Below are 13,814 nucleotides of genomic sequence, written 5' to 3'. Positions count from 1 at the left end.
TAATTCATGAAGAAGGGGCTTGAATGAGTAGAATCGCAAACGAGATTGTTGTGCGCGAACTCCGCCCAAGGAATCAAACCGACCCAATCGTCCTGGTGTTCGGAAACAAAACAACGCAAATATTGTTCAATCTTTTGGTTGGTGCGTTCAGCAGCTCCGTTAGACTGAGGATGATAGGCGGAAGAGAAATTCAATTTGATACCCAGTTGAGAGCAGAAGGATCTCCAAAAACGAGAAACAAATTGGGAACCTCTGTCAGATACAATCTGGGAGGGTATCCCATGTAAACGAAAAATCTCCCTTGCGAATATCTCTGCCAACTCGGGAGAAGATGGAAGTTTAGGCAGAGGAACGAAGTGAGCCATCTTGGTGAATCTGTCAACCACGGTGAGGATAACAGTCTGTTTTTTAGAAATAGGTAAATCGACAATAAAGTCCATAGCCAAGCAGGACCAGGGCTTTTCTGGAACCTCTAAGGGATGCAGAAATCCACATGGAAGCGTATGAGGTTGCTTGGTCTTAGTACAAACCTCACACGCACCGATGAAATCTTTGATATCCCTACGTAAAGCAAGTCACCAGAATGCCAGGGTGTCCAGCCACCTTGCTGTTGTGGAAACATTGTAACAGTTCCAGTTGAAGAGCAGGAGGAACGAAATGTCGATCCCCGGGAGTCTGTTTAGGGGCTAGATGTTGCAATTTCAAGATCTCGGCAAGTAACGGAGAGTGAATCCTGAGATTCGTGTTAGCGATAATATTGCATTTCGGAACTATAGAGGAAAGAACAGGTTCAGATATAGTAGAAGGTTCATATTGGCGAGACAAAGCATCAGCTTTAGAGTTCTTAGAACCAGGTCTATAAGTAAGCACATAATTGAAGTGAGTCAGGAATAAGGACCAACGAGCTTGTCTGGCGGACAGTCGCTTGGCCTCCCCAATATAGGACAAGTTCTTGTGATCCGTTAAAATGGTAACAGGATGTAAGGTCCCCTCCAATAAATGTCTCCACTCCTTTAAAGCCATAATGACCGCTAATAATTCCCTATCACCAATGTCATACCTGCTCTCAGGGCCAGACAGTTTCTTGGAAAAAAAAACACAAGGGTGTAGTGGTTTGTCCACACCCAACCTTTGTGACAGAACAGCACCTACGCCTGTCTCAGAGGCATCGACCTCGAGTAGGAACGGCAGAGTCGTATCAGGGTGGACTAAAATTGGAGCAGAGGCAAAAAGTTCCTTGAGAGTCTTGAAAGCAACGAGAGCTTCAGTAGACCAAGTCTTAGTGTCAGCCCCCTGTCTGGTCATATTGGTAATAGGCGCAATAATAGAAGAGTATCCCTTAATGAAGCGCCTATAATAATTGGAGAAACCAATAAACCTCTGAATAGCCTTGAGTCCCTTAGGCAATGGCCAATCTAAAATAGACTGGAGTTTGTCGGGATCCATCTTAAAGCCTTCCCCAGAAATCACGTAACCAAGAAAGTCTATCTGAGACTGGTCAAAACTACATTTCTCCAATTTGCAGTATAACCCATGTTGAAGAAGTTTGTGTAATACCTTTCTGACTTGTCTGTGGTGAGTCTCAATCTCTCTAGAGTGTATGAGTATGTCGTCCAGGTACACAATAACACAATCATGTTGAAATTCCCTGAGAACTTCATTAATCAAGTCCTGAAATACTGCTGGTGCGTTACAAAGACCAAAAGGCATGACCGTGTATTCATAATGCCCATAACGGGTATTGAACGCTGTCATCCACTCGTGTCCTTGCTGGATTCTCACCAAGTTATATGCCCCTCTGAGATCCAACTTGGTGAAAATTTTAGAGCCCTTTAGGCGATCAAACAGCTCGGTAATCAAGGGGATCGGATAGGCATTTCTGATGGTTATTTTATTCAAACCTCGGTAATCAATGCAAGGTCTTAGGGAACCATCCTTCTTTTTAACAAAAAAAAAACCAGCCCCGGCAGGAGAAGAAGATCTCCTAATGAATCCTTTGTCTAGATTCTCCCGAATATACTCCTCTAGAACAGAATTCTCTTTGGTGGATAGAGGGTATACATTACCCCTCGGAGGCATGGTGCCAGGTAGCAGATTAATTTTACAGTCAAAAGTCCTGTGTGGGGGTAGAGTATCAGCATTCCTTTTGTCGAATACTGCTTTTAAATCCAGATACAGAGGCGGTATCTGTAAATCTGTAGACTGGGTAGAACTACCTGGTGTGTTAATTATCCCCAATGGAGAAACCCTCTGTAAACACTTCTCCTGGCAGCCCTGGCCCCATGAGAGTATCTCCCCTAACTCCCAGTCAATAATAGGGTTATGTCTCTTTAGCCATGGGTAACCCAGGACTATGGGAACAGAAGGGGACGAAATAAGCATAAGCGATAAGTTTTCCTCGTGTAAGATACCAACAGATAAGTTAACGGGTATGGTTTCACGGAAGATAACAGGCTCAAGTAAAGGTCTACCATCTATGGCCTCAACGGCCAAGGGTGTATCCCTTAACTGAGATGGGATAGTGTGTTTAGTAGCAAAGGCCTGGTCGATAAAATTCTCGGCAGCTCCGGAATCTATCAAAGCCATGGTCTTTAGTACTCCCTTCTCCCAAGTTAAAGAAACTGGTAGCAGAAGCCTGTGATCCTTATAGTTATGAGTAGAAGACAAAATAGAAACACCCAAGGCCTGTCCTCTAGAGAAACTTAGGTGCGGGCGTTTCCCGAGCGATTAGGACAATTCAGGCGTAAGTGACCTCTGACTCCACAATACATACACAATCCCTCCCTTCTCCTGTACTGTCTCTCCTCTTCAGAGAGGCGAGTATTGCCTATCTGCATAGGTTCAGGAAACAGTGAGGTAGTGGAATCAGGACTTTGAAATGCGGGAGCTAATTTAAAGGAAGGTCTAAAGTTCCTCTCTCGAGTGTTCTGTCTCTCTCTTAAACGCTCATCAATACGAGATATGAACGAAATTAAATCCTCCAAATTTTCAGGAAGCTCTCTAGTAGCAACCTCGTCAAGGATTACATCTGATAGCCCGTTCAAAAATACATCTATATAAGCCTGCTCATTCCACTTAACCTCTGCCGCCAAAGACCTGAACTCTAGTGCATAATCCACAAGTGTTCGGTTCTCCTGTCTCAGGCGCAAAAGTAATCTAGCTGCATTGACCTTTCTACCAGGGGGGTCAAAAGTTCTTCTAAAGGCAGCTACAAAGGCATTATAATTATATACTAACGGGTTATCATTCTCCCATAATGGGTTGGCCCATCTCAGAGCTCTCTCAATGAGTAAGGTGATAATAAATCCAACCTTCGCCCTATCTGTAGGGTAGGAGCGAGGTTGTAATTCAAAGTGGATACTGATCTGGTTTAAAAAACCACGACACTTCTCAGGTGAACCACCATAACGTACTGGTGGGGTAATACGGGAAGAGGCACCTACAGTGGCTACCTCTAGGCCTGAACTCACAGGAGAAATAGAAGTAGTACGCGTCTCCTCTGGTGGGTTATTAGCACGGGATAATAACGCCTGTAGTGCTAGGGCCATCTGATCCATTCTGTGTTCCATGGCCTCAAACCTAGGATCGGAAGGACCAAGCTGACTGTTTGTACTTGCAGGATCCATTGGCCCTGTCGTAATGTCAGGATCGGGACAGGGATCCAACACGCAGAGTACAGACAGTAGAAAGGTACGTATACCGGACCTTAGAATGGCCGGACTAACGTATGGAGATATAGAGAATGGTCAAAGACAAGCCGAGGTCGAGGGAACGAGAAGACAGGTAAACGAGGAACAAGCCGGGTCAAAGGGTAATAGAGATAAGCAGAGTAATACAAACAAGCCGGGTCGGAACCAAAAGGAATACTGGAATACAAGAGCGCTGGGTGACTAGACAGGCTAGAACCACGACAGGGCAATGAGCAAATGGAAGAAGCACTGTTAAATACCCTGGCTCAGGAGAGTAGACACACCTCCGACGAGTCCTGATTAGTCTCCAGACAATTGAGTGACAGGTCGGTCCGGGTTGGCGTCATGACGTCGACTGCTGGGCGTCGTGTTACAAAAGGAAGTGGATCCCTCGCGGCCGGCGTGTAAATGACCGGGAGGACCGCGAGGAACGGATGAAACAGCCCTTCTGGACGGATAAACTTCTAAGTCTCTACCTCTCTCAGAGGTAGAGACCTCAGGTACCCTGACAGGGACATTATAGTCACCCAAACTGCTTTAACTTAATTAATTAAGCAGTTTATGTGTATAGATCAAGTATCTGAAGTTTTACTGCTCAATTATCTGCCATTTAGTATTTAAATCACTTTCGTTTCTGTTTATGCAGCCCTAGCCACACCTCCCCTGGCTGTGACTGACACTACCTTCATGAAAAATAAAGTTTAATTTTCAATTAGATGTTAACTTACTTTAGATTTTGTTATCTACTTCTCTGTAAATTAAACTTTTCACAGACATAAGGGTTCCAGCAAGGTCTTGCAAACTATTAACAGAGCAGAAGATAAGAAATTCGAGATTAAACAGACTGTGCAATAAAGGAAGTGTAAACATTAGAGGACTCTTTCCAGGAAGTGTTTAGAAGATTGTGCAAGTCACATGCAGGGAGGTGTGTCCAGGACTGCCGAAAAGTCATTTAATTCCTAAGTGACAGAGAACTTAGCAGTGATACTGCAGGGACATGATCTATACAGTATTACTCAAAGTGCATGTAGTTGTAGAACCATGTGCTAAACAATATATAAGGTGCGGCTCTTACAATAAATGCAACAAATGGGTAGTGAACAGCGCAATCACCACACAGCAGTATATAAAAGCAATACAGACACTCCTTACTTAATGACCGGGTTCTGTTCCTACGAACAGAGTTAAGGGACAGGGATGTGCATGGGGAAAATATTCAGTTTGGTTTCGGCATTCTGTAATTCAGGACTTTGGAACTTCGGCACTTTGGAACTACGGCATTTTGGAACTATGGCACTTCGGAACTACGGCACTTTGGGACTTCGGGTAAGTCTAGGGTTAGGGTTAGGGTAGGGTTAGGGTTGGGTTAGGGTTAAGGGTAGGGTTAGGGGTAGGTTAGCAGTAGGGTTAGTGGTAGGGTTAGGGTAGGGATAGGGTTAGGGTTGGTTTAGGGTTAGGGTTATGGGTAAATGTTAAGGGTAGGCTAGGGTTAGGGGTAGGGTATGGTTAAGGGTAGGGAAGGGGTAGGGGTAGGGTAGGGTTAGGGTAGGATTATGGTAGGGTTAGGGTTGGTTTAGGGGTAGGGTAGGGTAAGGGTAGGGTTAGGGGTAGGGTTAATTTAGATGTAGGGTTAGGGGTAGGGTTAGGGGTAGGTTAGCAGTAGGGTTAGGGGTAGGGTTAGAGGTTGGGTTAGGGGTAGGGTTACGTGTAGGTTTAGGGTAGGGGTAGGGTTAGAGGTTGGGTTAGGGGTAGGGTTAGAGGTTGGGTTAGGGGTAGGGTTAGGGGTAGGGTTAGGGTTACCCTACCCCTACTCCAACCACTAATCCTAATTTGGTTCGGCATTCTGAAATTTGGCACTTCGGACATTCGGAAGTATCCAAATGTACGAATTTCCGAAATTCGGCCGAATTTGCATTCGGAACTAAGCGAATTGCACATGTCTATTAAGAGATTTCCAGCTCTGCTGTGTTCGTTTATATTCGGGGAAATATCCCCGAACATAGAAAAATGCAGCAGAGCAGGGAATCCCTCTAATTCCCATGACAGCTCGCACTTACCACCCCATGAGAGAGCTGGTCATAAGTGCGAGCTGTCGCAAAACGAGGACCACCTGTATGTGCAAGCACTTCAAACCAAATATATCCTACTGTGCGATATACCCCACTTATATGTGTGTGTACCAAGTGGTAAAAAGATACATATATAAAACACTGTACCATAAATAAACTTAAAGGTGCCACTGTAAATGAAAGAGAAAAAACTCTCATAGGGCAACCCAATAGTATACAGAAATATGTAGATAGGGGGGCGTGGCCGAACCGTCGATGAACACGGACGTGTTTCATTAGTGCTCCGCACTCATCGCGCCCTAAAGCCCACTAAAGCGACCTAAATATTCGCAAATTACCCCAAAACGGGTCCCCAGACATGGAGAGGAGGCGTACAAACAAGCTGGGGAAAAAAACAGCAGAATCCGGAGCCTCCGTCCTCGACCACTTCGCCATGCAACGGCCTGGTCGAACAGGGAGCCAAGATGGCGACGGAGGATCTCCGCACACCCCGACCCAGGCCGATACTGAGGCACCGACCGCTGATCAGGAAACTGTCCTGGCCAAACTGGCTGAAGTCAGGGCCTTCCTGGCAGGGGAAATAGCCAGGTCCACGGCTGTGCTCCAGGCAGATATCGGAGCCTTGGGGGAACGCACTGCAGCCCTGGAGGACCGCATGGATACCACCGCTCGAGCCCACAACGATGTTGTTGAACGGGTGAATCAGATGGCGGCCCGCATGGTGGATACTGACCTGGCACTGGAGGACATGGCGAATAGGTCCCGGAGGAACAACCTCCGCCTTAGGGGGCTCCCTGAGGTGCGGGACGAAAATCTGCGGGAGACACTGCTTACTCTCCTGCGGCCTCTCCTCCCTGACCTCCCTGAAGAACAGTGGCACATTAAGCGGGTGCACAGAGCCCTGCGAGCCCAGAGGGCGGATAACAACACCCCGCGGGACGTCATTGTCCGCTTCCTTTACTTCGGCACCAAAGAGGCCCTCATGAGAAGGAGCCGAGATGGGCCCATCCGGCACGAGGGGGTAGCTGTCTCCCTATACCATGATCTGGCGCCCACGACACTGCAGCGCAGGAGGGAGTGGCGGCCGATCACTGAGGCCTTGCGAGGAGCAGGCCTGAAGTATGCCTGGGGCTTCCCTTTCAAGCTGCAGGTGTTCAAGGGTGACCGGGCGCACGTTCTATCACCTGGCGGCGATCCCCAGCGTTTCCTGCGGAGCCTTGGAGTTCAGCCGCCCTCGGAGATCCCAGACGTCTCCCTGTACATTGATGACCTCCCTCAGCTGCCAAACGACTGGAGTGCCGCCGGAGCCAGGAGCCATCACTGAAGGTCACAGGGTAGTGTATGTGCCTTCCCCACACCATACCCGGGGGACCCCTGCCCTTCTGCCCTGTCCCCGGAGGGGTACCTTTTTTTTTTTTTTTTTTTTTTGCCTTCCCCCTTGGGGAGGGGGGTTGCCGGGGGAGGGTGTCCACACGGGTCGGGGAGGCTGTCGTCTTCCCTTTTGGGTGGGGGTACGGGTCATGGAGCTAGGGCCCATGCTGGGCGTTTTTAAAGCCCTGGCCGGGTCCAGATCAGCGGTGCCTGTCTCGCCCCCCCCCTGATGCCTCAGTTCTATTGCTTTCCCTGCGGGACTCCTCTGCAGAACCTCTTGCTACCCCCGGTGTGCCAGTTTCCCCTTAATTACTGTATGCCACTTCTGCCACGGAAGGAAGCTTTATTTCTGGGGGAGCCCGGATGCCCCCCGCTTGGTTTAGGGGGGCTCGAGGCTGGGTGTCAGTATGTGGGGGCTTTTTCCGTGGGCTTGGGACTCCGACCCGAAGTCATCGGCCTCCTGGGCATCTGGTTCCTGCCTTACCTGTCCCTAAGTGAACTTACACCAGGACGGAACTGTAATTATCACGTTTTTTGCAATCAGCCTGTACTTGTAATGCTATGCCTCTTGTATTGTTTGGATCGATGTACCCCCTCCCTCATCCCCTCATCCCCTCCCCCCCCTCCCCCTCCCCTCCCCCCTCCCCTCCCCCCCCTCCCCTCCCCCCTCCCCTCCCCCCCCTCCCCTCCCCCCTCCCCTCCCCTCCCCCCCTCCCTCCCCTCCCCCCTCTCCTCCCCCCTCCCCTCCCCCCCTCTCCTCCCCCCTCCCCTCCCCTCCCCCCCTCCCCTCCCCTCCCCCCCTCCATCCCGTCTCCCCCCCTCCCTCCCGTCCCCCCCTCCCCCTAGAGTGTACAGGTAGTTGGACTTTAGTTTTTGACAAAGTTGTGACATGATTATTTATATAAAAAAAAAAAAAAAAAATGATGAAAATAATTACAATCTGTTGAAAACGCCAAGCACAGTATATATACTTAGATGTTTAACTCAGCAAATAAGCTTAAAGACAAAAAAGAAAAAAAAAAAAAAAAAAAAAAAAAAAACAAACAGGGGGGGGGGAGGGGGGACTATTGGCTCAATTGGGACAAATTGCCGAGACCTTAAGTCCATACGTGTCACACCGCCACTGTGTACCCCTCCGCCCCTATGTTACGGGTAAAACAATCTTTTGGTTAACTTAAAAAAAAAAAAAAAAAAAAAAAAAAAAAAGATATGTAAATACTTGAAGGGAACAGATATGATTAGTATGCGGGTATTTCTATGAGGGCATTAAGATGTCCGATGTTTATGATTTTTGTACATGGCTTTTCATATAGTTTAGCATTATACCTAGGTTAGGGCTTTGCCTCCTTACAGGGATTGAGGGATGTCACCTGGACCCCCTGACTTACAACTTACGGCCTGACAGTTTCAACTTACGGCTTTCCCCCCGGCTGCTGGGCCCAGTGCCTTATTGCATTATTAATCGTACCTACACTATATGCTCTGTACACACGTTTTCGACACATAGGTTTAGCACTGTCTTATACTCATTTTTATTGGGGTTCACATTTGCGACTCTACATATAACCAGCGGTGGGCCCCCTATACATGTGGCTCCGCCGTGGACGCTGCGAGAAGGTGGACGGATGGGGGAACGTAGGGGATCTCCCCTCGGGAGATACATTCAGACCCCGGACCCAGGCCCGCTCATACGGTCTGACCCGCCCTGACTTAGCTCAGACCCCAGACGGGGGCTACCGCCCCGTAGGCTCAACAGATGAGACATAGACAGATGACTGATCAGGGTACCACAGTGGCAACTTTTCAGGTCTCAAATGGTTCATTACCCGGAGGAGGCTCTACGTCTGCCCATTTAGGTCCATATAGGTCTTAGCGGGCGCGATTCGAGTGGGAGCACAGGGACCCTTGCTCCCTTATCGCGTTGATCGTGGTGAGGGATGAGGGAACACGCTACCCACAAATCACTGGCTACTGGTGAGATCAGTGCTTCTCTACATCCAATTGGGATTGGATGCCTTGGTTCTTCTTTCCCTTTTTCTCTTTCCTTTTTCTCTTTCTTTCTTCTCTCTTCAAGAGGTGCGGAGCTGGGGGGTGGGGGGTGTGGGGGGGCCTCGGTGGGGTCGTGGGACCCGGGGGGGGGGAGTAGAGACCCGTATGTCCCGGTCTACAGAAGCGGGGGGACCATGAAACAAGATGACACTTAAAATCTCTACTTTGAATGTCAAGGGTCTCAACGCCCCCAGGAAGCGTCGCCTATTGTTTAGGGAACTCAAGAGGCTGCATACTGATATAGCATTTATACAGGAAACACACCTTCCTAAGCAGGCCAAGTTTGGCCTGAGGGACCATGCCTTCAAGGGTTCTTATGAAGCCAGGTCTCTCCGTAAACGCAATGGAGTGGCCATCCTGGTCAAATCCAGTTGCCCCTTCAGGAAAACGGCCCAAGAGTCGGACCCAGAGGGGCGGTACATTATAGTCTCGGGCATACTGCACTCACATACGATCCACCTCATCAACGTGTATGCCCCTAATCAACCAGACCCCGCCTACTGGCGGAACCTCCGGGAGAGAATTGCGACATTGCCCCATGGTATGGTTTATGTCGGCGGGGACTTCAATGCCGCACCGAACCCGGCAGTAGACAGGAGCACTAAGGACGGGACCCCGAGGTCCCAGGGCCGAGGGGGCCAGGATCGGTTGCTTAACCGGTTTCTGACGGACTCTGGCCTGGTGGATGTCTGGCGCGCCCACCATCCGGGGGATAAGGAGTACACGTACTATTCGGCACCGCATGGTACGTATTCACGGATCGATCTCTTTTTCGCCAATGCAACAGGGATGCCCAGGATAGTCGACTCGAGAATCGGTAACATCGACCATGCCGATGTGACCATTACTTTGGGCAGCCTTTGCGTGGCCTCTCCATGGAATTGGAGGTTGAACACTTCCTTGCTACAGGATCCCGTTTTGAGGGAACAGATCCGTCGAGACATCCATGAATACTTTGACATGAACGATACCCCAGACGTCTCCGCGAGCACGATCTGGGCAGCCCACAAAGCTGTCATCAGGGGCTCCCTCATAAAGCTGGCTACTAGACGTAATAAACTGAAACATCTTCAATTGGAAACTCTACTGGAACGACTGAGGACCCTTGAACTGAAACACCAAACGGCCCCAGATACGGTGACACTCGAACGATTGGAGGGCGTCAGGAGGGACATCCGGACCTTGTTGCTAGACGATGCAGCGCGCTCCATGGTATGGTCGCGGCGGTCCTTTTACGAGAAATCCAACAAAATGGACTCGCTCCTTGCCAGGACTCTGCGACCCAGACAGGAACATTCTCATATAACAGCCATAAGACACCCAGACGGATCGACCAAAACGAGACCCGATGAGATCGCTAAGGTGTTTGAAAACTTCTATAAACAATTATACAACCATACGCCGGACCAGCAGACGAGTGAGGTAGGTGAGGAAGAGATCATACTTGAATACCTTAATAAACTTGGGATGACCAAACTTAAGGGGGAAGCCGCGGTTGCCCTCGCGGCGGATATCTCCGAGGAGGAGGTAAGTAAAGCCATTTCTAACTTAAAAAGCAATAAGGCACCGGGACCTGATGGTTTCGAGGGCTCTTATTATAAAATATTTAGGGAAGAATTAGTGCCTCCACTGACCAGGCTCTTTACCGACCTCCGGCAGGGGGGTCGGCTGGATCCAACAATGGCCCTAGCTACAATGGTACTGATACCCAAACCCGATAAGGACCCGCTCGCACCTGAAAACTACCGGCCTATCTCGCTGATCAACCATGATCTTAAGATCTTGGCGAAAATACAAGCAGATAGACTAAACCCGTTACTGACCTCTCTGGTGCATGCCGATCAGGTTGGCTTTATTCAGGATAGACAGCTGTTTGAGAACACTCGGAGGAATATAGGCTTGATCTGGCAACAAGTGACATCGAAAGTACCGACGCTGGTGGTAGCTATCGACGCAGAAAAGGCTTTCGACAGGGTGCGGTGGCAATTTCTATTTACGGTACTGAAACACCTGGGGTTCCCGGATGAATTCATAACAACCACAAAGGCCATGTACCACAACGTTCAGGCACAAGTGCGGATCACGGGAGCCCCTATGACGCCGTTTCGGCTATTTAACGGTACTAGACAGGGCTGCCCACTCTCCCCCCTCTTATTTGTACTGGCCCTGGAACCTTTGCTCCAAGCCATAAGGCATCACCCAAACATACGTGGAGCACGGGTGGGGGATAGTGAGTTCACCGTATCGGCATACGCCGATGATATCCTCCTTACCGTTACTAACCCCCTGGACTCCATGGCCGCTCTACAAGGAGTTATAAGAGAGTATGGCGCGATGTCGGGTTATAAGGCCAACATGAGCAAGACCAGCGCAATGCCGATCCATTTGTCCGATGCCACCGTTCACCGCGTTCAAGAGACCTATGGCCTCAAAATAGAAAGAGATGCCCTGAAATACTTGGGTATACAACTTACGGCCGACCCTCTGCGCCTATACTCTGCTAATTACGACCCCGTGATACGCACTCTGACCGGAGACCTGGAGAAGTGGACGGACAAGCCCATCTCCTGGATCGGACGGATTAACTCGGTTAAAATGAACGTCCTCCCGCGCATCCTGTTCTTATTCCAAGCCTTGCCGATCCGAGTTACGAAAACCCAACTGATACCATTACAAAGATCAATCAGCGCATTTATATGGCAGAATAGGAGACATAGGATATCCTGCCAAGTCCTCTACAGACGTAGGGATAGAGGGGGCCTGGGCCTACCAAACGTCTACTTCTACTACCTGGCAGCCCAGTTGACTCAGGTTGCGATGTGGCACTCGCTGACAGGGGAGAGGAGATGGGTGGAGATGGAGTCCAGGATGATGGGGAGCGACGTCCCCCACTTTACTATGTGGGTCCCGAAGGAATACAGGCCTCTGACACGGGCATTCTGCCCGTCCATCCAGAACTCGCTCCGCATTTGGGACGAGACTAATTGCAAATACGGTCTGTCCTCTTCCCCCTCCCCCTTGACCCCGATCCTCCGTAACAGGGAATTTCCACCGGGAATGGCTCCTGGAGATTTTAGGAATCTGGAGGGACTAGGGTTAAGGCGGATTCACCAACTTTACCGCCACGGACAGATAATCCTGTTTGACGACCTTAGACGGGACTCCCACTTAACACCATCAGACTTCTTTCGCTACCTTCAGATTCGAGACTTCGCCAAAAAACCCCATATAAAGGGAGCTGCGCAAACAGGGATGACATTCTATGAAAAGCTGTGCCGAGAAGGATCCGTCCCTAAGGGTATGATCACACTCTTGTACGCCCACCTTAGCTCGGAGAACAAAGAATGGGGACGTCTGACCTACGCCGACCAGTGGGAGGCAGATCTGGGAGAGGTTCTGGAGGGGGTGGAATGGCAGGATATATGGGAGGCTAATAAGAACTCCTCCGTCTGCGTCACTCTCCAAGAACAATCATGGAAGACTATGTTCCGTTGGTATACCACCCCTGTCAAACTATATAAGATGCACAAACTGGATACCGATGATTGCTGGAGGGGATGTGGTAACCAAGGTACATACCTCCACATGTGGTGGGATTGTCCAAAACTACGTAGCTTCTGGAAGGCAGTAGAGGACTTACTGACTCAGACCTTCCACAAACCCCTACTACTGGATCCATGGGTGTACTTACTGAATAGACCCATTGACGGGTGGACCAAACGGGAGCAGACATTGGTACATAAACTAACCCTCGGGGCTAGACGTACTATCGCGACAGCATGGCTCTCCCCGGAAGGTCCAGAGATCTCAGGCGTGATCTCACGGATCCGAGACTGCCGACTGATGGACGACCTGACGGCACGGGTGAAGGGTACGACAGAGAAGTTCATAAAACTCTGGGAGCCCTGGGATAATAGCGTAGCAGGATCTGCGTAAACGGATTATGATCACCAGGAGGATGGGGCATGGGGGTTCTCGGGCTCTCCCACTGCCGGTCGCGTGGCGCCCCTGGTTGGTTGCCCCGCACTCGCTGCGTCCCGGTTCCAGCACCTCACCTCTTTTTCTCTTCTCTTCTTCTGATCTTTTACTTCTCTCTCTCCTATAACCACCCCGGATTTCTCATCATTGGGTTTCGGGGGTAGGCTTTCTCTTTTTATTGAAGGTCTCATCCTTCTTGGTTCCTCACTTTGCCTGTATACCCAACATCTCCTCAGATACGATCGGTGCGATAGGGGAATGCGGAGATACCATATTCTCTGGATGCCTTTTTCCTGCCAGACACCTTGTGGGATAATGGGTAATTCCCCGAGTCATATACACTTCCTCCAACTAGAGGCAGCTGACTGTGACGACCTGTACGGGGAAGCTCGGGATGGTTTGGCTATGGCTATTAGGTGACCTCTTGTATCACTAATGTGGTTTCACGCTAACCGGACACGTTACATTACATTCCTGGCCCTTTATTCGAATAGATGATGGAAGACAACAGCCAAAAAGTACAGCATAAATCCAAATCCCCGATGGGGATCCGGCGCCACGGAAACTAGGGATAAGCGTGTCTGGGGGACAGCTGTCGTTAAGACTGTTTTCCACAGACCGATCTCTTCCACTGAGGCTTATAAGCAGGACACACAAT

The sequence above is a fragment of the Pelobates fuscus genome, chromosome 6, assembly GCF_036172605.1.
Source record: "Pelobates fuscus isolate aPelFus1 chromosome 6, aPelFus1.pri, whole genome shotgun sequence".
Taxonomy (NCBI): Eukaryota; Metazoa; Chordata; class Amphibia; order Anura; family Pelobatidae; genus Pelobates; species Pelobates fuscus.
The sequence above is the reverse complement of the archived record's forward strand: the minus strand, read 5'-3'. Positions refer to the sequence as shown.